Source organism: Panthera uncia (genome assembly GCF_023721935.1).
Source record: "Panthera uncia isolate 11264 chromosome B2 unlocalized genomic scaffold, Puncia_PCG_1.0 HiC_scaffold_24, whole genome shotgun sequence".
NCBI classification, from domain to species: Eukaryota; Metazoa; Chordata; class Mammalia; order Carnivora; family Felidae; genus Panthera; species Panthera uncia.
In genome coordinates this window covers 27,425,149-27,450,255 of record NW_026057580.1, presented here as the reverse complement: position 1 = coordinate 27,450,255, position 25,107 = coordinate 27,425,149, and the positions used below count along the sequence as shown (strand labels likewise).

The following is a 25,107-nucleotide window of genomic DNA, read 5'->3' as shown; positions in this document are numbered from 1 at the left end:
ATCATTTAATAATGCATATAAATGTTGACTCAGTAATCTATACACCTGAAACTACTATATGTGTCAACTGTTCTTCAATGAAAATTTTTTTTTAGCAGATAGGTGGTGATGATTCCACTTTAAAAAAAATTTTTTTTTTTATGGGAGCTTGCATTTTACTTTGTATAGCTTGTAGGGTATGACTTTTTTTTTCAAAGAGCACATACCCCTTTACAATCAGGGAAATAACTGGAATCCTGTGATGATCCCACTTATATCATGAATATGGTTTCTGGACCTCTTATCCTCCTCATAATTATGCAAATTATTCAGCTAAGTTCAAATAAATAACAGAAACAATAGTTTAAATTTGCAGTACAGCTCTTGAAATGCTTTGGAGAAAATATGATATAAAACCCCATAACATCAAAAAAGCAAAAATGTTGCATTGAGATGAAGAAATTGAAGAGCCCAGTGTGGAAGACAGACTTCACTACTTCTTTAACAAAAGGTTCTACCCAAATGTTGTGATCCAGTGTGTGAAACATGATCTGAGGGAGACTGTGGGAAAGACCGCTGGAGAGGGAGTTGGATGACTTGAGTTCTAGTCTGGGCTCTGCTGCTCAACGAGTATGTGCCCTTGAACAAATTAATACTCTTCAGCCACCACTTATTTCATCTAAATAATCAGAGAATTAGATTAGCACATTTTGCTTTAATTTGAAAGAGAGAGAGAGAGAGCACGAGCAGAAGAGGGGCAGAGAGAGAGAGGGAGAGAGAGAATCCCAAGCAGACTCCATGCTGTCAGTGCAGAGTCTGAGGTGAGCCTCGATCTCATGACCCTTGAGATCATAACCTGAGCTGAAATCAAGAGTCGGATGCTTAACTGAGTCACTCAGGGCCCCTGGGTCAATATATTTTATTATAAGATTTCCATTGGTCTCTAAGTACTCCACGTAAGACCCACGTAGGAAAATTTTAGAGTTACTTATTTGGTGAAGATTATTTGGAATTTGTTCTGCATATGGATACTGGAAAAAGCAACAAAGTGCTTGGTGGATAGAAAGTGGGAGGACATAATTGAAACTGTTAATGAGTTACTTCAGGGGAGGCAGTGAAATAGTAGGCACTTATTTCGCTGCTTATCTTTCAATTTGTACAGGTCAAGGGACACTTTCTAAAATATATGCTACTTGTTTCTGAACTTTGTTCCCTTAGGAAAGAAATAATTTTGGTGATTAATGATAATATTTATAAAACTTAGTTATGGCATTTAGCCATATGTCATTTAGCCTTTTTACGGGTGGTGTTTGTATCTTTTCTGGTTTTGATGTAATTAGCTACTGTTGTGCATTTCTACACAGGAGGGTGGCTGTCTCTTTGTCATACTACATGAGCTTCTGGTAGAATAAGATTGGGGGAAAAAATTGAATTGAGAGCTGATTAAAAAAAATGATTTTATGCTAGGATATGACAAAGCCAGAAATTATTTTCTAGGCAATAATTAAAAATTACTTTGGTTTTTTCTTTTCTTGCTCAGTTATTTTTTATTTTATTATTTTATTTTCTTATTTTGTTTCAAAATGGGTTGTTAATGCAGCATGTTCTCTACAGCACATGGTCTAATTAAGTGGTCTCTTTACTATCTATTTACAAGGCAAAAAATCAAAAACAGCAGTAGCCATTGTCACATTGACAATGCTGCCATTAGCACAGGTCACAAGTTTATTAAGAAAAATAATTATGCCAAAATCGCTGTTCAGATGTCTATGTACATTTTCATTGTTTTACTATTTTTCCTAGTTCTTATCAATATTGATTGATAAATCTCCTGAAGATCAAAGCCAACATATTTCAACATTTGAAAATAATGGGAAAATAGTTTCAGTTGTAGAATCTAGGAAGACTGAACATAAAAGGAGACTTAGAAGAAGAGAGAAAAATATCAATGCAATACTAGAGTAAAATGATGAGAGAGATTTAGCGGTTAATTTTTTTGATGAGTATATGCTTACTTGCAAATTTATCTGTAGTTTTAGAATTTGTTGGATCCAGATATAGAGGCTTCTCAACAAATGACAAATGATAACACATTAAATCACTCCACAGGTTTATACAGTTACAGGGTAGAAAAAGTTATTTGCTAAATTTTATTTTATTTTATTATATCAGCTATTTTATTTTTACTTTTTTGAGATTTTATTTTTAAGTAATCTCTACACCCCAACATGGGGCTTAAATTTACAACCCCCAGATCAAGTGTTGCATGCTCTACCAACTGAGCCAGTCAGGCACCCGTTTGTTGGATTTTAATGTGCTGAATGTTTACTTCAAATCTATTTGTCAAAGTAAAGAATGGTAACAAATGCCTTTAATCTGAACAGGATGGATCTTAATGAGACATTAATGATTGAATTTCAGGGACTAATAATCTATTTACAGTAGTTCCTAATTTTCTCAATTGTTTATTTGCAAGTTAAATGTAAAACTTGGAAGTTAAGTATAGCTTTAACATTGAATTAGAACAGTCACACATGAATTACTTAATAGCTTACCTGGATTTTAGTATACTGACCTGTATTTCATTTTCATGGCCTACTTTTAAATTCAATTGAGTCACATAATGGACTGTAATTGAGTCACAAAACAGGAAACAAGCTTGTGCCAACTATATGGGACAGACTTGGCATATGTGATGTCTTCACTCTGTTAGTGGAAAGTCAGTTCTGATAATCAGTCAGTTTATCATAAGCATTTCCCTCACCTGGTGAGACAGGACATAGTATAGGTCCATGTCCTTTACCTGTAATTATGAGATCCAAAAAGCTCTGAAAAGAGGAAGTATTTTAGAAATGCAAAACCTGATCTGACCTGAACTCATTTAGCAGTAAAAACTACTGAACTGACATGTGACTTGTATAGCTTCTCATATGGTTTACTACAGAAATATTAATGTGTTTGATAAAGGGGTGCTATCTAGATCCTGCTGGAATGTGTCATAATATATGACATATGTACCCTTTTTTTCTTTCTAAAATCTGAATTCCAAAACATATAGGGCCTCAAGAATATCTTTTCTTTGATCTGAAATCTCTTAATGACTATTTCTCAATGTTGAGTCACCCTTTTGCAAAAAATCTTTTCTGCAACTTCCCAAGTACGTTCATGATTATTGCATTACTATTCCAAGTGTTAAAGACAAAATCTTGCTTTTATCCTCTCTGTGGTGGAGGCCAAATGGCTTGCTGAAAAAAGCCCAAGCTATAGCGTTAAAGAGATTTAAAATCAGATCTTCTTTGGGCTATACACAAACAAGGTGTGGGATCTTGGTCAAGTTATCTAATACCTCTGAGCATTACCTTTGTTTACTTGCAAAATTTTGATGCTGATACCTACATCCCCTCCCACCCTCTTTTTTTTTGGTCTCAGTCTCAAAATATGAATCCTGGTGAGGTGGAGTACGGTCCTTAGCCTTTACCATAGTTAGATTCCATTGCTAGTTCTTTGCAATGAGGATGCTTAAAAATGCTAATTGTATGCATGCATAGCAGCTGTAAAATTTACTCCTGCCTTTTCTGCTGGGGCTTCAAGATACCTAGTTTAGGTATAAAAAACTAGAAAAGTAAATAAACAGAATTGACATTGGAATTATTAGGGAAAACAAGCTAGTCATCTAAGGTGTGCTCTGGCAGCAGAATTATGGGAAAGAGGTAAAAATCATGACAACGGATACTTTGAAAAATTATTGGGTTGCATTAATAAAAAATCTTTTATGACATTATTTTGGACATAATTTCTGATTAGGGGTGGAGGGAGGCTGCTCTGGAATCTTCAAATTTTCCATCAATATCTCTGATGCATAGTATGTAACTTCAAAGGATTCATGACAAATTATGGTGCAGAAATCAAATATGTATTTAAATTATTTATTTATTATATATATATATTTTTTTCCTACTAATGGCCCTTGTTTTGAGTTTTTAATGATTATCTTTTGAAAATTGTTTCTTTTCTTGCATAGTGCTTTTGTTGACAGGTGAGGTTACCATTAGGAGATCCATCACCAGTCAGAAGGTTTTGCTTTACAGCAAACCACATGTACATACTCCATTTTCAATTACACTCATTAATATTCAAGGTCTTTCAGACTGGGAACATTGGACGACACTTGGTATAAGAAATCATATGGTTACCATGGAGATTTGGAGCTATTCTAGGTATTTGACCTCTTTTCTTTACTGCAGGTAATTTATTTTATGACATCAAAAGTTGCTTCCCAGGATAGAGTTTACTCTTTGATAAGTGTCTTTATAATTCCTTAATGCCACTGGTCTGAAAGGTATGTTTTTATAGATATATTTTGTTCTTATGTGTTTTTAGTCCATAATATTATCTTTGAATATTACTAATAATGATAATGATAATAGGCATCATTTATTGGGCACCTACTATATAGCTCACACATGATCTTATTTAATTCTCAAAACCTTTCTTTGTGGTAGTATTATCAATTAGGATTAAGGTTGACAGAGAGAGAAGAATTATATACCACTAAACAATGGCTTAAGTAGATGGTTTATTTCTCTTTCCTGTTCCAGTATTCCAGAAACAGTCCAGGGATGATATGACGTAGTGGCAGGGATTCAATCTTTGTTTTATACTTCTGGCATACGTAGCTTTCATTCACAAGGCTACCTCAAGGACAAAGCAGGCTGTTATAGCCCTGCCATCACGTCATTTTCCAGCTGTTGGAAAAAGGAAGGGTGCAAGAGGTCACACCCTCTTTCTTTAAAGACACTTCCCAGAAGTAGCACATACCATTTCCACATATATCCCAGAACTTAGACCACACCTAGTTGTAAAAGACTTTTTTTTTCAATCATTTATGTGTCTAGCTAAAAAATTAAGATTCTGTTGCTGAGGAAGAAGGGGAGAATGGATATTGAGAGACAGCAGTATCTGTTGCATTTGAACTATTATTATCCCCATCTCACAAATGGAGACACTGAATCATAGAGAAAGTAAACTAAGATCTCACAGCTGGTACAGCCAAGATTCAAACCCAGATCTATCAAACTTCAGAGCCCTTAAGCACTACTTTGGAGTACCTCTACCTTAAAACAGTTATTTGACTTTATTCTGTCTCTTCATCTAAATTAGTATAAAGAAAACCTTTCTGGGGCACCTGTGGCTCAGTCGGTTAAGCATTCAACTCTTGATTTTGGCTCAGGTCATGATCTCACAGTTCATGGTTTTGAGTCCCATGTGAGGCTCTGTGCTGGTAGCGTGGAGCCTGCTTGGGATTCTCTCTCTCTCTCTCTCTCTCTCTCTCTCAAAATAAATACATAGACTTAAAACCAAAAACCAAAAAAACCCACCTTTCTGACTAAGTTGCTAGGTCAACCTATTGAAACAATGGAATTCTTTATTTTACTAAGTGTTCTTGGCAAACGACATAGTACTGGTATCAACTTGTGCAATGAAGACTTTACTTCTGTTGACCTTTTGGGTAAGTGGATTCACAGAATTTAGTGACAGGTTTAGAAAATTGCCGAGCTGACAGATTAAAGTCTTATTGCCAGTCTTCTACTTGTTCAAGGTTGCAAAAGGTTTAAGTGTCATTAACATATGCTTTGCTATCTTATTGATGGTTTAGATTTTAAACAAGGCAATAAAAAACAAGGTTTCCAATAGGATCAATAAGAATAAATAGAAGGAATATTTACTGTATGAAAAAAACAGTATTATTATGATTTATTCTTCAAAGATAAAATTTTGTTAATGATAGCAATTCTTAGAATAAATCAAACCATACTTTTTCTAAGTTATTTGAAAATTATCACATTTAGGTGGTTAACCTGTGATTCTCTAATATCTCACTTGAGTAAAAATCTAAATCATACAACATATTATGAACTAAGGCTCTCTTCCTTCCTTCAATTTCATAGTGTTTTGTTTTGTTTTGTTTTGTTTTTTGGCTCCAGTTTTATTCAGCTTCTTGTCTCTGCCTAGTTTGTGAGGGTTTTTAATCTTTCTTATGTTTGCCTATCCCTCTGCTTTTCTAGCGAGAGCATCTGCATGTGAATGAATACATCAACAAACAAGTAAATACCATGTTTTATAAATGTCACAACTTAATGTTACTTTGTTGCTTAAACTTTTCAACATTTTACAGAATCTCTACACATTTATCAATACTTCTCTCATCGCTCACTTGTCTAAGATCAAGTGTCTAAGATCAATCTTCTCAAGAATACTATTAAAATAAATTATATATATTATATTATATTATATTATATTATATTATATTATATTATATTATAAATATTATTCAACCGAAGTTCTTCACTTAATTAGTTACAACAATACTAGGGATACTGAGTGACTAAGGACAAGATTAATGATTCAGTGGTTTACCTAGAAGTAAAGTGACATTTCCACTGCTGTGACAATTTGCAGAAAAGACATTTCAGTATGAAGAAACAAAATTTGGGTCCAAGATGGTAATGGAGGAATCTCTTTGCAGATTCATCTTCCTTGGGGCACAGAAAAAGAGCCATGATTTAAAGGTCTCACCAGCCCTTGAGTGTCTAAAATGGCAGGGGACATGAGGACTGCTCTTGAGAGTCAGAGGGACTGGTGAGCACCATTGTTTATGCTACTTCTCCACCTTGATAGCATAGACAGAACCAGGGCCCGGGCATCCTAGCCAGCCTGTCACTTCAGTGAGTCCTGGGCCCCTAGCCCATATCACCCCAGCTGGCGCCCCAGGGCCACACACCTGCCCAAGCTCCAGCCATAACACTAAGGTGGTCCTAGCATGGTGCATACCAGAACACCCCTGGACAGTACCCCTGGAGCTCCAGTTGTCTGGCCAAGGCAACAGGTGCAAAGCACCCTGAGACATACCTAGCCCACATCTGCTTCAGCTCCACCAGGGCACCCTCTGTATGGAGTGCCCTGCAACCTCCTATCACCCGCCCACTGCAGCTCTAGCTATCCTACCAGTCTCCCTATACCCTCTGTATCTCATACCCCCATGCCCCTATATCTCAGCTCCAGGTGTCCTGCTAGGATAACCCTCTTTGGAGCACCCCAGGCCCATCCAGTCTGCACCTATTTCAGTTTCAGTCATCCTGCCAGGGACCCCTCTGCATGGAATACCCTGAGATCTCCCCTTGCTCTAGCCTGTACCTGCTTCAGCTTCATCTGTCTTGCCAGGGCATCTCTGTGTAGAGTGCCCTGTGATCCTTAGCCTGTGCCTGCTATAGCTCGAGCTAGCCAGCCAAAGCCAGGAATATGCAGTCTACCCAAGGAAATGCCTAACAAAGCTATTCCTTTGAGACAGGAAAAAGTGCTTTTCCATTTAATTCATAGAAACAAACACAGAAAGTCAATCAAAATAAGAAGACTGTGCTCCAAATGAAAGAACAAAACAAAAGTCCAGAAAAAGAACTCAACAAAATGAAGATAAACAATCTACCTGAGAAAAGCTTCAAAATAATGATCATAAAGATACTCAGGGTTGAAGAATACAATAATTGAAATGGAAAATACATGAGACGGAATCAACAACAGATTAGAAGATGCAGAAGAATGGACCAGTGATCTGAAAGACAGGGTATTGGAAAACAACCAAGCTAAACAACGAGAAGAGAAAAGAATTAAGAAAATGAAGATAGATTAAAAGATCTCTGGGACAAAATCAAGTCTACTAACATTGTCCTTATAGGGGTTCCAGAAGGAAGAGAGAGAGAAGAGAGAGAGAAAGTAGCAGAAATCATTTGAAGAAATAATAGCTAAAAACTTCCCTAACCTGGGGAAGTAAACCAAATCCAGGTCCAGGTAGTGCAGAAATACTATAAAAAGAAAAAACAAGGAAACCCCCCAAAAAACCCCAAACCCAAGGAGGTCCACACCAAGATACATATAATTAAAATGTCAAAGATTCCAGATAAAGACAGAATCTTAAGAGCAGCAAGAGAAAATCAACTGTTATGCACAAGGGAAACCCCATAAGGCTATCAGCTGATTTTTCAGCACAAACTCAACAGCCCCATTGGCTCCAGGTGTCTCCGACGCCCAGGCATAGGCAAAGGATATGAGACTAGCACAATTGGCTTGAATCAAACAAGACTGATTTTCCTGGGACCAAAGAAGGGTCTGTCCTCCCTTGGATAATGTGCTGAAGGATAAAAAAAATTGAGCTTTTGTTAGCAAGGATAAAGCAGTGTAAGGCAAACAAATTTGCATTGCACATTTTATTTTTAGAGAAATTATACTCAAGATAGAAATTCAATATAAAATAAGTACAATATCTTTATCACCCACAAGTTTAGGTATGGTGCTTGGTACCTGATCTAAAATCCATTCATTCTTTAGTCTTTCAATAACTATTCTTTGACCACTTACTACATGTCAGCCGCTGTTCTCAGTACTAAAGTTAGAGAGATGAACAAGTTAGATATTTATCTGTATTAGCAACGCTTCCAGCAGCAAGTAACATAATAAACATTTTAAAATGGCTTAACTCATAGACACATGTAATGTTTACCTAACAGAAATTGAGGGCAGGCAGTCCACAGTCCAACCCCCCTAAAATGTTACCAAGGATACAGATTCTTTCTTCTCTGTGTCCTTAGCATGCTGGCTTTTGTCTTTATTCTTGCCACCTCATTGCTCCGTGGTTGCCACAGCTCCAAACATCTCATCTGATTTCAAATCAGAAAGAAGTAGTAAAAGGAAGATCTTCTCCTATTGCTGTTTTTACAAGCATTGAAAAAGTCTCAGAAGCCTCCTGACAGATTTCCATGAAGTCTCATTGGCAGAACTGTGCCACATTGGTATGTTTAACAGAAATAGGGTCTGGAATAGTAATTATCTTACAAAGTACTATGGGCTGTACACGTTATTGCCCCAAATAAAATTGAGAATCTGTTCATAAGGAATGACCTGGATGATGGTTAGTGTATTACAATGTCTTCCACAGTCCCCTTCTTTATGGAATTAGTTCTCTGTCCACTTCGTGGAAAGGTAGAGATAAAACATGTATATTTTTTACACTCTAGTCTTAGAAATCCTATCTGAGGGATTTATTTAGTGTTTTTTTGTATAGTTTAGTGTTTGTTTTCTACATTCAGACAGAAAAGCTGTTTGCTTATATAAGCTTGACAGGAACTGGGGATTGGGACCCGTAGGGCTTCACTTGGTTTCATTCTGTGGCTCTAAGATGTCATACAGAGGGATAGAAATGTGGAGCCAGCCACTTGTGTTAAGTATCAGCAGAACATTCCCTGGTTTCCACATAGTACCACCCACATCTTGTTGCCATCATCAGCTTATTTGTGTAGCTGCTTCTTCACTAGATAACGAGCTTCTTGAGGGAAGAGACGTTTATTTATTTCTATATTCCTACCCCTGAGGATGGTGTCTGGCATGTAGTAGGTGCTCAGTGAAGGTTAGAGGTTACAGATTATCTCTCAGAAAGTAATAAAATGTGGGGAGGAAAGTTAGAATATTATATATTAAGGAACTAAAACTTGAAGCGTTTTGAAAACTAATTTAAAAAATGAAGAATAGGTGAAAGAGTCACAATTAGCATTTGTCTTTTTTATTTATTTATTTATTTATCTATTAGTAGTTTGTCTCTTTTATTTATTTATTTTTTTCTTCTCTCTGGGAGGTACAGTTGAGGTCATGTGGTGTTTGTGCAAACTGCTTGGGTCTACATGGCACAGAAGTGGGGCTAAAGTACGAATGAGGTGGAAGTCAGAAGCAGCCTGTCCAAACAAGCATGATCGAAAGCAGTTGCCGTGTAGGCTTTATCATTTTTATAGCAATAAAAGCAGTAATGATGGACTTTATTGCAGTCACAAGCTACCATTACCATGTTAGATAAGTGAATTCAAGCAGGTCTTCTAGAAGTCACAGAATGTGTTATTGTTCTTGCTTTCTTTAAAAAATTCAAAAATAAAATCTCTCCAATGTTAATTTTCAGCATTTGCTGTTGCATTACAAATTTACATTTTATTGGTAATATTGCTCAATGATAATTCTCATAATACTCACGTTCTGGGAAAAGTCAGTAAAACTTTTCTTAAAGAGCAAGGCTTTGTGTTCACCCTCCATGCAATGCATACATCAGTGTGAGAGGGAGGAGAGAAACTGGGCCCTGTCCCAGGTCCAAGACTACCTAATCTTGGACCGTGGCCAAGTTCAGTTAGCCTATCTGCTGTTTGGTTTCTACCTCTGAGAAATAGAGGTATGTGAGAAGATGATCTCATGATTTTTCTCTAGCTCTAAAATGTTATGATTATAACCCATTAAATGCCTACCTTGATGGGCACTGAAGAAGGAGAAGGGTTAACACAGTGCTTACCTGGCAAGTTAGATTTATCACCTCATCTCTGTAATATTATCTTACAAATTATGATGTTGTACATTTAAGCCAAGAGAGCAGCTATATGAAATAAGAAAAAAACGAAATACAATTCACATTTGGTATAGTTATTGTAATGTCTATTTCTGCAAATATCCACTGTGCATGTGCATACCTGGAATCTACAGAATTGTGTACCTGCCCTTTTTCCACTGAATTTTATATTGTGAGCATTTTCCCAACCCATTAAAAAATCCTTCAAAAAACAAGAGTTTTCTTGAGAATGTTTTATATTGTGAAATATAACACAGATACAGAAAACTGTATAAAAGTATCAATTAGTGTAAGGTAAGCACTCTTGTAGGAACCACCTTTCTCAGCCACCTCTCTCTACCTCAACATAACCTTCTCTACTGCTGCTGAAATTTTATTGCCCCAGTGACTTTTATGGTAATAATTTCTTTATTTTTGTTTGTATTTTTACCACCCAGTGTACATCCCTAAATGTTATCATTTAGTGTTGCCTAAAAACATAATTTTTACCAAATATTTATTATTCTTTCATACAAAGATACATCAACACAGTTTATTGGATTATTTACTTGCTTTTCTGAAAGTTGATGGTTTTATTTTATGTTTTGAATTGGCATCTGTTAACATAATGCCAAATTTTATTTATTTTTATTTTATTATAATTTTTTTAATGTGTATTTATTTTTGAGACAGAGAGACAGACAGAGCATGAATGGGAGAGGGTCAGAAGAGAGGGAGACACAGAATCTGAAGCAGGCTCCAGACTCTGAGCAGTCAGCACAGAGCCCAATACGGGGCTCAAACTCACAAACTGTGAGTTAACCGACTGAGCCAGCCAGGTGCCTCAACATAATGGCAAATTTTAAAGCCTCAAAGGAATGCATTGAAAAGTGCTCCTCTCACTTCTGTTCTCCAGCAACCTAGCTATCTCTTTGACTAGTTTACAGGAAGGTGTTTTGAGGAAAAAGGAGTTTAAGAATGATAGATATTTTTTCAGTTTTAATGTCCTAATCTAAGTAGCTACAAAAAATATAATTCTCACTAAAGCATAAAAAATCCCTGTAATTGATTCTTTTTTTTTTAAAGTTTATTTATTTATTTTGAGAGAGGGAGAGAGAGAGAGATAGAGTGCACACACACAAAAGCAGGGGAGAGGCAGAGAGAGAGAGTGAGAGAGAAAGAGAATCCCAAGCAGGCTCTGCATTGTCAGTGGTGGAGCCCAATGTGGGGCTTGAACTCACGAACCATGAGATAATGACTTAAGCTGAAATCAAGAGTCAGTTGCTCAAATGAGTGAGCCACCCAGGCGCTCCTGTAATTGATTCTTTTATATGAAATTAACAGAATTTCAGGAGTGGATATGTAGTTTCACACTTAGGTTAGTTAAATGCATAGCATTGAATGTTGTGTGAATTGGATGTGAAATAACCACAGAAGGAAGCCTAGGATCAAATTAGATGTAAACAGTGTTGTTGTTTTACTTTGCTTTATTGTAGAGGCACGAGACCCAAGTTGCTTTTTCTCTTTGGCACAATGGGAACTCAGTTTTCTTATGTTTTGCTGTAGCAGATCAATAAATAATGTCATGATGATAACATATGCTAATGTGAAAATACATAATTCAGAACAAAGGAACTAACCACTACATAACTACCTAACCTGCCTGACCAGTACACAATTTTCATATATCAGAGATTTTTGGTTGCAAGAAACAAAAGCAGACTGCTTAATTTAAATAAAAGGAATTTGCTAGAAGGATTCAGGTACTCATTGTTTAGGAGAAAGGCTGGAGAATCAGGCTTTGAAGTGGGCACAGCCAATACAACTTAGGAGGTTCAGGAAGAGGAGATAACAACAGTGGTCTCAAATGGTATTAAGTTGGTTTTGGATGTTTTACTAGATGCTGGTCGAAATTGTGTGCCCGATCACGGAACGTCAGGTGACTAAACAACTAGAATTGCTGTTATGCTATTATCAGACACAATGAGTGATAAGTTTGGTAGCTGTATCAGCAGACTTATGATAGAAATGAAAAATTGGGGTCCAGCCTGAACATGCCCAGAAGGCACAAATAAATTACACATCCATGTATTTCAAACTCTCATGGCACCTGCCACAATGGACTTCCCTCAACTCACATCTGGGGCCTCATGAGGTGTGAGAGAGAAGGAGTGATCCCCTGTGACCAAGTGAGAGAAGAAGAGATGACAGGGCCAGTTTACACATGAATTCTCACCATACATTAGTGCCAGCAGAAAAATAGATTACTCATTACAGCCCCACCCAGGGATGGAAGGACAGGCTTGAAAGGAAATTCTCCCTGTAGGCAGTGTCATGAGCAGTACAAATGGTCATTGACTAGTATGGAGAGAGAAAAGTGTACTGAGTTGTAGGTATACAGGGACTCTGGGGCCGGTGGGAATGGCTTGGCTGCTTTGTCAGGGTGCTGGAAGAAGCAAAACTGGAAGGTTGTCCTGGTAGGTCATCCTTGGACTGGCTCTCCCATCTTTCTGTCCTCATTCTTCTGTTTTCTCTTTCTGGGATTGCAGGGATACTAATAAAGGTAGTATGACATGAACTTTTGCTTCAGCTTTGAGGGGAGCTAACCTCTCTGAAAAGTTCAGTGAAGTATTTGTGGGCAATTCAGACTCCCAGACCAAATCATACATGCTCTGCCCAAACAAAGATACATATCTAATGATGCCTCAAACTATTGTTAGGACTATTTCTTAGCACTTGAACTGAGAAAGAAAATGAAGAGAAGCTTGTCCAGATTATTTCTGATAACTTTCAAGTATACTCCTCTGAAAATCTAACTTAACCATTTATGAAATAATTGGGTTAGCAATCAGCAATAGAATCGTATCAATGAACAGACTGGATAAGAAAATTGGCTCATCAACAAAACAAGAGGCTACCTCATTCTCCTTATCCTAAGAAAAATCAATATGTAATCAAAATTTTTATTTTTTTCTTAAAACTATTCCACAGGTTGAATTTGACTATTTCTCAATACTGTCAACTCTGCCAAAAACCTAAGCAAAGAATGTAATTACCTTTTAAAGTATTTCTCCTATTCTGCTCCTTGATGAGTCTGAAACCGTTAAACAACCAGCCAGCGTTCTCCTGAGTTTAGTGTTTGGCACACACATCTCCTTTCTAAGGTTTTCTGTTCCCCCTATAAAAATAAAGGATGGCAGGATTTCCTTACTAAGAAGATAGTTAAGGGGCACATAGCTGGCTCAGTCCATAGAGCATGTGACTCTTGATCTCAGGGTCATGAGTTCAAGCCCTATGTTGGGTGTGGAGCCTACTTAAAGAAGAAGAAGGAAGAGGAGGAGAGGAAGGAGAAGGAGTAGATATTAACAAAGTGGAGAAAGCAAGTTACCAGCAGGAACAAGGAAGCAACAGAGGGAATCAAAATGTGGGATGAACTGGACATTCTGAATTAATACAGGACAGCAAAGAAGAGAAGGAAGGCCATGTCCACGGTGACGACTGGCCAGTTGGCGATATGAAAGAGGAATGAAGCATAGCTGATCATATTGTTTTGGGTGACATCATTCATACCTTTCACACTCAACATAATGCACAACAAGCCACTTCATCAAATCAACTGGTTGTGTTGCCACTCAGCAATGGGGAGAAAACTCCATTAGTGAACTGACTGTATCATGAACCCTAGAGCTTTCCATGATCAGAACTCCAGCTTGAATAAAAGCCACTTAGCTCCTCCCGTACTTCAGTGACTGAGGCCATCAAGCAAATGATAAGGAGCTTTCTGATTTTTCAGAATGGCTGCAAAAAATTATTTCATTTAGCCATGAGTTGAAAATAGGAAAGGCAGTTTACAGAAAATGGTTAAGAATGGTGTGTTGGGCATCTTAAATCTGTGACTGCCAACCATTCATTTCCCCTTCTTATTTTTTAAATGTTTGTTTATTTATTTTGAGAGAGAGAGAAAGAAAGTGCACACGCATGTGCACATGCATGAGTGGGAGGGAGGGGCAGAGAGAGAGGGAGAGAGAATCCCAAGCAGGCTCTGAGCTGTCAGCACAGACTCCAACATGTGGCTTAATCTCATCATGACCTGGGCCGAAATCAAGAGTCAGACACTGAACTGAATGAGCCATCAAGGTGCCCCTCATTTCCCCTTCTTGACACCACATTCCTTTTAGAGGAATTATAATTATAATTATTATTACTATTATTATTAGTTTAGCCTGGTAGGATTGTACTCCAGGATGCCTACAGTTTCTTAACCAATATTTGAGTATATGATTGAAAATAGGTTAATGAAACACTTATTGCCTGGAACTTAAATCTTGGAGGAAGATTAAAGACAGAAAATGGTAGGAATTCATCTAATCCAGGAGTGAGAGTCTAGATTTTTGCCACCATGACACTATTCCTGTCATCCCCAGATCCTGGACTAATAGGGATACCTTGGGTCTGGTTCTTTAGCCTTACAGTCTGATAATGAGGGCTGATATCTTTCAGTGTTTTCTTTGTGTAAATCAACTGGAGCCTATTTCTGTTGTTTGCATCTATAGGACTATGACTCATTCAGAAAGTGTACCTTAGCAATTAGGCAGGTTAAAGAAAAGTTGAATTTATTGCTATAAGATAAGTAATATGGGACTATAGCCAGAAGTAATACTTAATTATTTATACTTAATTATTTAAACAATTTTTTAAAAGCTTTTAGAAAATACTTATTAATAATATAACAATTTCATAGAGAAAAAAACAGAGTGGAAAGATATGCAATATTGAACAAAAACCAGGAAATACATTTCAACAATTATCTCATGGCAAAAATATGAAATAGATGACAATAGGTTTTAAAAAAATATCTGACATTGATTGATTGATTGCCATTGACAGATTAAAGCATAGGTCTTATTCTAGCTGGAGTGATTTCCTCATTACCACTCATTCCTCTTTATTTAAATCCCACACACATTTTTTTAGGTAGCTCTGTATCATTAGGTATAGAGGTATAAAATTTCAAAGCAATGGAACTTGATTTGACTCAAAGCCTCCTAGAAGTGAGAATTGAATAGTGAGTTTAGTCAGATGGGATTTAATAGGATCCAGAGTTCAGGATTTATTTCTTTTTCCCTTTGAAATGGTCAGCAGCATTGATGATTTTATGAGGGAAGAATCTCTTGATGTATCATATTAAAAAAAATGTGGAGGCCTGATTGCCTGTCACATTCCATCTGTATCATTATTGTTAAGGGTCATCAGGTATAATCCTCTTTATCAACAGACTTAATGTATTTTATTACCTTTCTTTGTTTTCCATGTGCTTTTTTTTGGCAATGGCAATGAAAGCTTATTTGTATCCTGTATCTGAATTTCATCCTCACAGAAATTATGTAAAATAGAATAGAATGAGCCATAGAATATCAAATATCATAATATTTTTATTACAGAAGGACTTTGAGAATTATTGCCCTAACAGGTAACCAGTTAGCGTAAAGAAAAGACTGAATGGAGTCTGATGTGACAATTCCACCTAGACTTAACTCTGCTTTTTCTCAGAAAAGCCTTCTTCAAAAGACACCTCTATCTAAGGAGAAAACGTTCTAAAGTCTTTGTTCTCATCTTACAGTGATAAATCTCCCTTTATCTGATGTCTGTGTGATTATGAATTTGTCACATGAACTGTACTCAGCATAGAAAATTTATAGTAACGTCTAGTTAGTGGTCAATTTTCCATATTGTATAGAGAGCTTCCTTAAAAGGTCTCTCAAACAGCAGGATCTTCCTTAAGAATGACTTTCTTTAAGGAGTGCCTGGGTGGCTCAATTCGTTAAGCTTCATTGGACTCTTGATTTTGGCTCACTTCCCAATGTCACAGTGATGAGATAGAGCACCCCACCCCACTAACAGTGAGATAGAACTAGGGACTCAGCATGGAACCTGATTGGGATTCTCTCTCCCTCTACCCCCCCCCCCCCCCCACACACACACACAAAAAAGAAAAGATCTTTAAAATATGATCACATGACTACTTTGCTACATCAGGAATGTTTTCAGCTGAAAATAATAGAAAAATCTAAAGTTACTTAAGAATGGTGCTTTTTTTTTCCTCACATGAGACAAAGTCTGGCAGGCAGCAGATTTCAGGGCTGTCCAATGACTCAATAAGTTCATCAAGGATACATCTTGTTTGCATTTTTTTATTCAGCGACACATAGCATGTTTGCTTGTTGCTTCATAGTCTTAAAATAGCTGCCACAACTCCAGGCATCACTTCTACACTGAAGGCGAGAAGAGGGAAGGGGCAGTGACAGTAAGCTCTCCTTTCGAGTTTTCTGCTTTAAAAAGAAGCAAAACTCTTACAGAAGCTTTCTATCATATCCACTTGCCAGAATATAGTTTCACACCCGCCCTGAAACCAATCACTGGTGAAGGGGCATAGCATTACCATGATTGGTTTTAGGAGGAAGAAGGTTCCAGGGAATCAACAATCCCTACATAAAGGGATTTTATGTGCGCTGATTACCAAAACACAAAATTGGAAAGAAGAAAGGAAGAATGTTGTTCTGCATGGAGAGATATTCTTTCCACTCTTTGCTCATCTGGTTCCTTCTCACTCTTTAGGTCTCTATTTTTTTATTTTATTTTATTTTTAAGTATATTTACTTTTGAGAGAGAGAGAGAGAGAGAGACAGACAGACAGACAGAGAGACAGACAGAGAGAGACAGAGAGAGGCAGAGAGAGCACAAGTGAGGGAGGGGCAGAGAGAGAGGGAAACACAGAATCCGAAGAAGGCTCCAGGCTCTGAGCTGTCAGCACAGCCTGATGTGGGGTTTGAACCCACTAACCGTGAGATCATGACCTGAGCTGAAGTCAGATGCTTAACTGACTGAGCCACCTAGGCGCCCTAAACCAGAACTTATTTATCTTTGGATGTGGCAAGAAAAACAAAACAAAACAAAACAAAACAAAACAAAACAAAACAAAAACCAGAAACAATATGTGCACAAAGGAGATTCACCTGACTCTTACACGTTAAAAAAAAAAAAAACCCTAGAAGAATATAGGATATGGGAAAGAAACTCTAAGGATGTTATATTTAAAGTGAAAATTTTGATAAAGTGTGTGTTTTAGGTAGGACCTGATAATAAATTACTTAATGAATTAACGTAAACTCAGTGTAAACCAGATAAGTCCCGAATGACCTTTTGGTATACCGCTTCTATCCCGTTTGCTTTCTCCGTACGTCTCGGTTACCCTACAATCTTCCCAGCATTACTCAATCCAAAACCACTTTTCATTGTTGGGAAGAGTTTCCCATAAAGTCCCCCAATTAATTCCTGTTTTCTTTCATTCCCTGCCCACATTACCTCTTGTAAATGAGCAGTTATCTCAGAGCTGGAACAGTGGGAGGGGGAGAAACCGCAGGAATGCATTGCTCCGCTGTCCTGCCCGGTTTCATCCAACGTCCTCTGCCAGGGATGAGACTACAGGCTTGGGGATTTGGGCTTCGTTCACTTCTGCAAAAAACCTTGAGTGAAGGCCTACTGCTTGCCGGACATTTTATAAGTAAAGATTGTAGAATGAGACTGACCCCGACCCTGCTTTCATAGAGTTTATATTCCAGGGGGAGCAAATAGAAAGTAAACACAATGTAGCGGTAAGCCATGGGAAGGATGAATGCTGTGTTGCCCAAGACCATAAAAGATGAGATAAAGAGCGATGGGGTTTGAGTGGGGGTGGCTTTAGTTTGTGCTGCCAGGTAGGGGCGGCTGCTCAGACTGGGTTTCCTGTTAACTGAAATCTGCATGACAGTGAGCCAGATCAGGCTTTGACCTGCTTGCGGGTCTATTTAGGGGAGAAACCACTGGCAAGTCCCTAAAACTCTGAGTCTCAGTTTTTTCTTCTCCAAACCAAGAAACATAATGACTTTTATAAAACTGTGAAGAACAATGAAATAATTTGTCAAATAACCTTGTATATGAGTTCAGTTACTGAATTTAGAATGTATGTTAATTACCTCACTAAACACAATTCCCACAAAATATAAAGGGCTATGCAAAGGTCTGTTGTTGTGGTTCTTCTTATTGTTAAGCTCCCGACCCTTTCTTCCAGGTCAGGCTCCTTTCCTAAGATGGCTTCCAGGGAATGTTCTGAACATTACTTAAGCTGAATGTGAAAAAAATGGCACGCCTGCTCATTTTCCTTTTTTGCTTTTCCCATTCCAACTTTCTCTCAGTGTTAGGTAATACTATATAACTTTCTGACATTCCAGCCCTGAATTTTTGTTGTAACCTTTGAATCATTGTTCTCCTTGAGTCTTAGCATCCATGTGGATGCTCAAAGTACTCTCAGATCCTCTATTTGGCCAAGGGCAGAACAAAACTGCATGGGTTCTTTATGCAACCACTTCCTGCCTGGGTGATGTTAAATTACTTATCCTTGTGTGTTTCATCTATAAAGTGGGAATAAGGATAGTACCTACCTCACAGGATTGTTATTGTAAAGAGTAAATGGTTTATTACCTCAAAAGCACTTCAAATAGTGTTTCATAAAGGTTGCTTATTTTATAACCCACTTCCTGACTCTATCCATTTTTTCTAATCTGCCTTATCCAGGCTTTTGCTATCTCACTTTAAGCTGTTGCTATCCCTTGCATATAGCCACTCCACACAACCATATGCAAAATTGTCTTATTTGCCTATTATTCCTTCCTTCCTTCCTTCCACAAATATTTGTAAAGCACTTACTATGTGAATGTCATTGTACTAAGTGCTATGACAGATTCCTAAAATAGAAAACATGGTCCTTCATTGGTAAGGTCAGAATCTAGCTGAGGGAGGATTCATATACATGTAAAATGCCAAACAACAATATGTGTCAAATAGGCATAAAATGAATATAAGGGCAGTCACATAACATTACCTACTTTGTGTTTCCTATTTTGCAAATATGCATGCAATTCTTTATTGGCTTAATAATTTACATGCATGTTCTCAGGTGTATGCAGTATTTATTTGATTTTCCCTTTGATCCTTATATTAATCCTCTCACACTGAAGTACCCTTGACAAGAGGGAGAAGATCTACACCAGAGTTGTTAGTGCATAAGCTCCAGGGGCTCTGCTCTGCTCCTTGCTAACTGTGAGATGTTGGGAAAGTAGCCCAGTTTCTCTGAACCTGATTTCCTCTCTATGAAATGGGGATAAAATGTTGATGTGGGTTGATATGAAGATTGAATGATATAATCCATGTAAATTCTTAATGCCAAGACTGGTATTTGTAAGTGCTTGATAAACACAAGCTATACTCATAACTGTTTTTTATAGAACTTGCAATAAGTGAAAATTCGGTATAGTTAACATGGTGCCTAGTACAGTGCTTTGTAAAATAGTAGACAATGAATTCATTTTGTTATTATATAGGTTATCAACCATGCAAACTCTACCTTCACCCTCAAAAGCTTAAAATGCCCTTTTAATATTTACTAAAATAAGAAGAAAACTAGTAAATATAGGAATTATTGATATTGAAACCAGTAGCCATTGTTCTCTTCGCAAGTATCTTGTTTCAGATCATTGTTCTACTGATATTAACAAATACAATGGAATGTCAAGTGTTTGTTACCAGACTCTAAGTGAAATAATAAACTAACTTATCAGACTGTATAACATTTAAAAAGATAAAGCAAGGTAAAAGTTTTTGCCTATAACACAGGTTTTCTATAGAAGCAGAGCAGAAGAGGGGTGCCAGGGTGGCTCAGTTGGTTAAGCCTCCAACTCTTGATCTCAGCTCAGGTCTTCATCTCAGGGTCATGTGTTCAAGCCCCACATTGGACTCCATGCTGGGCCTGGAACCTACTTATCAAACAATAAACTTTGTGGGGTGCCTGGGTGGCTCATTTGGTTGAACATCCAACTCTTCATTTTGGGTCAGGTCACGAACCCAGGGTCATGGGATTGAACCCTGCTGTCAGGCTCTGTGCTAAGCATGGAGTCGGCTTGGGATTCTCTCTCTGTCTCTCTCTCTCTCCCTCTCTCTCTTCCCCCCTCTCTCCCCCTCTGCCTCTCTCCATCTACTCCTCCCTATAAAAAAAAAAAAGAAGTAGAGCAGAAGATTTAAAATTTCTCCAATACTATTTCTTTTTAGAAATTAGATGATGGGCCTTTCAGTAATTGGTGGGATGCCAATCCTCAAATAACTTCAAATGTGGATCTATAATTAAAATCAGAAATTTGAACCATAGAAACATATGTTCTTGATATGTTCTACTATTTCTCTTCATTTTTATGATCGTTTTACTCCCCTATTGCTTTCATATATATATTCTGCTTACACTACAAATTTTACATTGAGTTTTAGTGAATACATAGAATTGATAATGATAAATTGCTATAGGCTGCTGCTTTGGGGGTAAATATAGGGATCCAAGGAAACATGGAGATGATTCCTTCACTCTCCCTACTCCACGGGAGGCTGAAATGTAATGGCTCAACTTTTCCGTCATTGGAAATTCAATCTGCCTCTGAAAAGCAATTTCGGTTTTATAAAGCCACAGTTTATAGAACTTCAGATATCATTCCCAGGGGCCATTTGAAAATGAATCATCAAAGAACTGATATTTGAATCAGAAAGAATGATCATTCATGAAGCTCAGGCATGTCAGGCCAGCAGGCTCATGATTTTGCTTTACAAGAAACAGAGGGCAGGAAGAGATGGCTGAGGGGTTCATGTCGTACAGGCAAGGTCAAGGGTGGAGTCTCCCTCTCTGGGCAGGAGTTGTTTTCCTCAAGAGAGACCTGAGATTGGATGCACAGAATGATTTAGTGTCCCAGGGCATGGCCTGAACGCTTCCACACTTGGATTAAATACCAGAAGCCAAGTTACTAGACTGAAAACCGGGAGGGTGCAATAGAGCTGCCAACCCCAAACGACCAGGGTTGAAATCTAAAGAATATTTCTCCCATCCACTGTGAAGCGTTGTGAAAAAGAGGCGGGGAAAAAGCGTTTTGTAGCTGAATCAGACTGCTGATTGCATTTTATTAAAGTTGGGTAAGAAATCTATATTCTGTAAAATCATTGCTTTCTACACTTTTGCATTTCCTTTACTTCCCCTTAGTTTTATAATGGAAACACTTTTTTACTTAAACTCATGGGGAGTCTTTGTGACCTCATTTTCCTAAGACTCATTTCTGTTGAAGCCACCAACCAAAGCGGATATTTGGAAAAAAAAATAATGTGATGACAAAAATTTTCTCATCAAACCTGGAGAGGTTGAAAAGGAGTTTGGGAGAAGAAAGAGAAGCCCAGAAGACATTGGAGAAATTAAGAGTGCATCATAAACGTAACCCAAAGCAGAATATTCGGTAAAACGTGAGGTTCAAAGCCAAATCAGCACGTCAGGCAAAAATGACACTTCTTTCTTGGCTTTACGAGACAGAATCCTAAGGCCACATACCTTCAAACACCTTTAAAACCACAATCATTTCTCACAAGTAGTCGGCCTGAAGTGTGATCTTAAAGCTGTATTTAGACATAAAACTCAAGTCACTAAACCTGTGTGTTTACTGAACTTTTTATAGATGTGTATTTACTGGGCAACCATTGATATTGTCTTCTGTGAGTACACCCTGTTCTGTGCCTGGAAAAGGTGTGCTGCCTCTGTGGTTGTCTTAAATGTCAAGGCTGTTGGTGCTGCAAGAGCCCTCCTGCCTCAGCAGGGCTGTGTGCAAACCCACTAGCGTTAATAAAAAAGCAAAGTTCTTGGGGAACAAAGCTAGGATAGTAAAATGTCCTTTTAACGCACAAACCCTGTCAGAACTCTGTCTGCCTCGGTGCTGAGCTTGCTAATAGCTTCAAACATGTAACACCAGTTAATCACACAATTGTTGGGAGATGCAAAGTCACTGTATAATTACTGACGTTTTCAAAGGAATTAGCATGTAGTTACTATGAACAACATGTTCTATTTTGTGGAAACTATGCAATTAACTTGTCTTAGGCTAATAAATTAAGTGTAGCATAAGCCCATATAACAGCTGCTTGAAAGGAGGGACTGGCTGGCGATGCGTTTATTGAGATCACTTTGAACTCACTCGCCTCTGTACTCAGTGCAGAGATAGGTGTGTCCTGCTTTAGGGAAGTTAGACACAGGCCCACATCCACTCAACAGCTATTTTGGGTAGTTTGAACACACTTGGTCAGGGGAGAGAAGGTGAGGTTGGAATGAAGAGGGAGGAAAATGTAGCGAAATGGTGTTAAAGCGTTAGACACTAACTTGGAGTTGACATGGAACAGGACCTATACTGGGAGTAAATTCAGAAACTCATGGTAAAGGCCATTTAGCAGGGACACATCTATTGCAATTAGAAAGGCGTTCTCGTACCGTGCTCAGGAGGTTTCGGATTATTCACAATGAGGTAAAAAGCAGGTTAGCTCCTCTTTTATGTCTTCTGCCCATTCAGACTGAATAATAATTGGCCTAGATTTGGTTGAAAAAGAGGAGATAGTCCTCAAATTCATTTTTCAGTGGAGGGTTTGAGAGGGTTCTGAAGGAATTTATTGGTCACTTTTGGGCCTCTTTTAGAATTCAGTGTTGATGTGTTTTCAGGAAAAGATCTAGTGTCTCCCACTTTTGGTAGGAATTGCTGGAACCGGACGGCTGACTTTGCAGTGCTCAGCCCTGAAATGTCCAGGCCTAGAATTCTGAGCTCTCTCAGCTTCCAGCCAGGGGCACTCCGCTGGCATGTTAATGTCAGAGAGGAGGAAGGGCCCCTCTGCCATGTGACAAAGTTCCTGACTCTGATTGGGGTATAGTTAAAGGTTAGGCTTAATAACTGGATGGAAGAATTTTCTTTCCCTATATCGCTTCTTGACTGGAAATCCTATGATTATATACCTTATCTCAACATCTGCCAGCAACCTCTCTCTAGGAGATGGTCTGTCGTGGAGGTGGGTATCCTACATTTTTATTTAGAAATTGCCCCTTCTTAACTTTCCTCCAACTGCCCACCGTCAACCTTACACAGATTACTAGTGAAAGCAGATGCGGAAAAGGTACTACTTGCTGTCTAACCGCAAGTGAGACAGGCTGTATACTCTTCAGGTAGCTGTGTGAAGACTTCACATCATGTATTTTACTTTTGGTCGAACCTTCTGCACATGTGTTGGAGTATTTTCCTATGTTAACAGAGCATATGCAACAAAGGGTCATATCAAGGTTTTCCACTGAGGTGAAACCCAGTGGCTAGTGCAACAGTAAAAGGGACTGTAGGTCAGGTGGTATTTTCTTGATTATTTTTATATTTTAAAAGTAAAATATAGGCTTAGTTTTTGAATTAAAGAGAAATGCTAATTCCTGGCTAGTTAGACATACTTGTAGCAGAATCTTAAATTGTGTAAATATGGTAAATAAAGTTCTTGTCTTTTTTTTAAAGATTATTATTTTTTTTATTTTTAAGGAATCTCTATACCTAACATGGGGCTCGAACTCACTATGCAAGAATCTCACGCTCCACTGGCTGAGCCAGACAGGTGCTCCAAAGCTCTCACGCCTTCAAGCAGAATGTAACTATTGAATACGTTCTATGAAAAATTAATTTTGTAGCGCAAGATACTCATTTGGATTAAACTATTCTATGAATTGTTTTTATAATCCATTTTCATTACTGACTTTGTTATTCAGATGTCCACCCTCTGCTTTTTTAAAGTTTGCCTTATGCCACTTCACTTTCACGAAAGATCTACATCGGTACCTGTTTTTGCTAACTGTAAGAAATCTAAAGAGGATTTTCACTTTTCAAAAAAAAAGGGTGCAAAGCAAAAATTGCTTTCAGCGTTTGTTTTGCGGTGAATGGTTATAGAGGCAGCGCGAACCCCAACAGCGAGAGTGGCCTTGCTAAGCTCTTTCCCTGGAACGACACCCAGCATCTTTGCGTCAAGCCACCATAGCTCTGAACTCTGTCTGTGAGCATCCACACTCTATCTCGACTTACTGTGCGTATCTACTAGCAAGACGTGTCCCAAGGTTTCAGAAAAACCTCAGAGATTATTTTTTTTGTGTCTGGGAACACTTGGAAAAATTTCCATATAAATTAATGGTAATTGTTTCTTCAGTTTATGCCATTTCAGCCTACAAAAGCGTTCATTAGGCATGCTCTATTTTCAAATACTGTGGGAAACCTGTATTTTATTTTATTTTTTAACGTTTATTTATTTTTTGAGAGATACAGAGACAGAGTACGAGCGGGGGAAGGGCAGAGAGAGTGGGAGACACAGAATCTGAAGCAGGCTCCAGGCTCCCAGCTGTCAACACAGAGCCCGATGCCGGGCTCCAACTCACGAACCGTGAGATCATGACCTGAGCTGAAGTTGGACGCTTAACCGACTGAGCCACCCAGGCACCCCTGTAAAACCTGTATTTTAAAAATGATTCAAAGACATGCATTTTTGTTGAGTAGTATGTCAACATTATTTTAATGACTCTTAGCAAAAAATTAAAAATAATATTACCTACTCTAGTATCTGTTACATTTATTTGCTATCTTCTTTTTTTTTTAATATATGAAATTTATTGTCAAATTGGTTTCCATATAACACCCAGTGCTCATCCCAAAAGGTGCCCTCCTCAATACCCATCACCCACCCTGCCCTCCCTCCCACCCCCCCATCAACCCTCAGTTTGTTCTCAGTTTTTAACAGTCTCTTATGCTTTGGCTCTCTCCCAC

The 25,107-nt window shown here is 38.0% G+C and overlaps 1 long non-coding RNA gene across 1 annotated transcript; it reads right to left on the bottom strand.

The window, feature by feature from the left end:
- Positions 1 to 1,660: 1,660 nt before the first annotated feature.
- Positions 1,661 to 18,063, bottom strand: LOC125938599 (uncharacterized). The gene is made up of 4 exons (XR_007462746.1): positions 17,753 to 18,063; positions 13,447 to 13,568; positions 6,397 to 6,515; positions 1,661 to 4,724 (listed from the first exon to the last, which is right to left on the bottom strand). It is a non-coding gene; the product is annotated as an uncharacterized LOC125938599 (long non-coding RNA).
- Between the last annotated feature and the right edge of the window lie 7,044 nt (positions 18,064 to 25,107).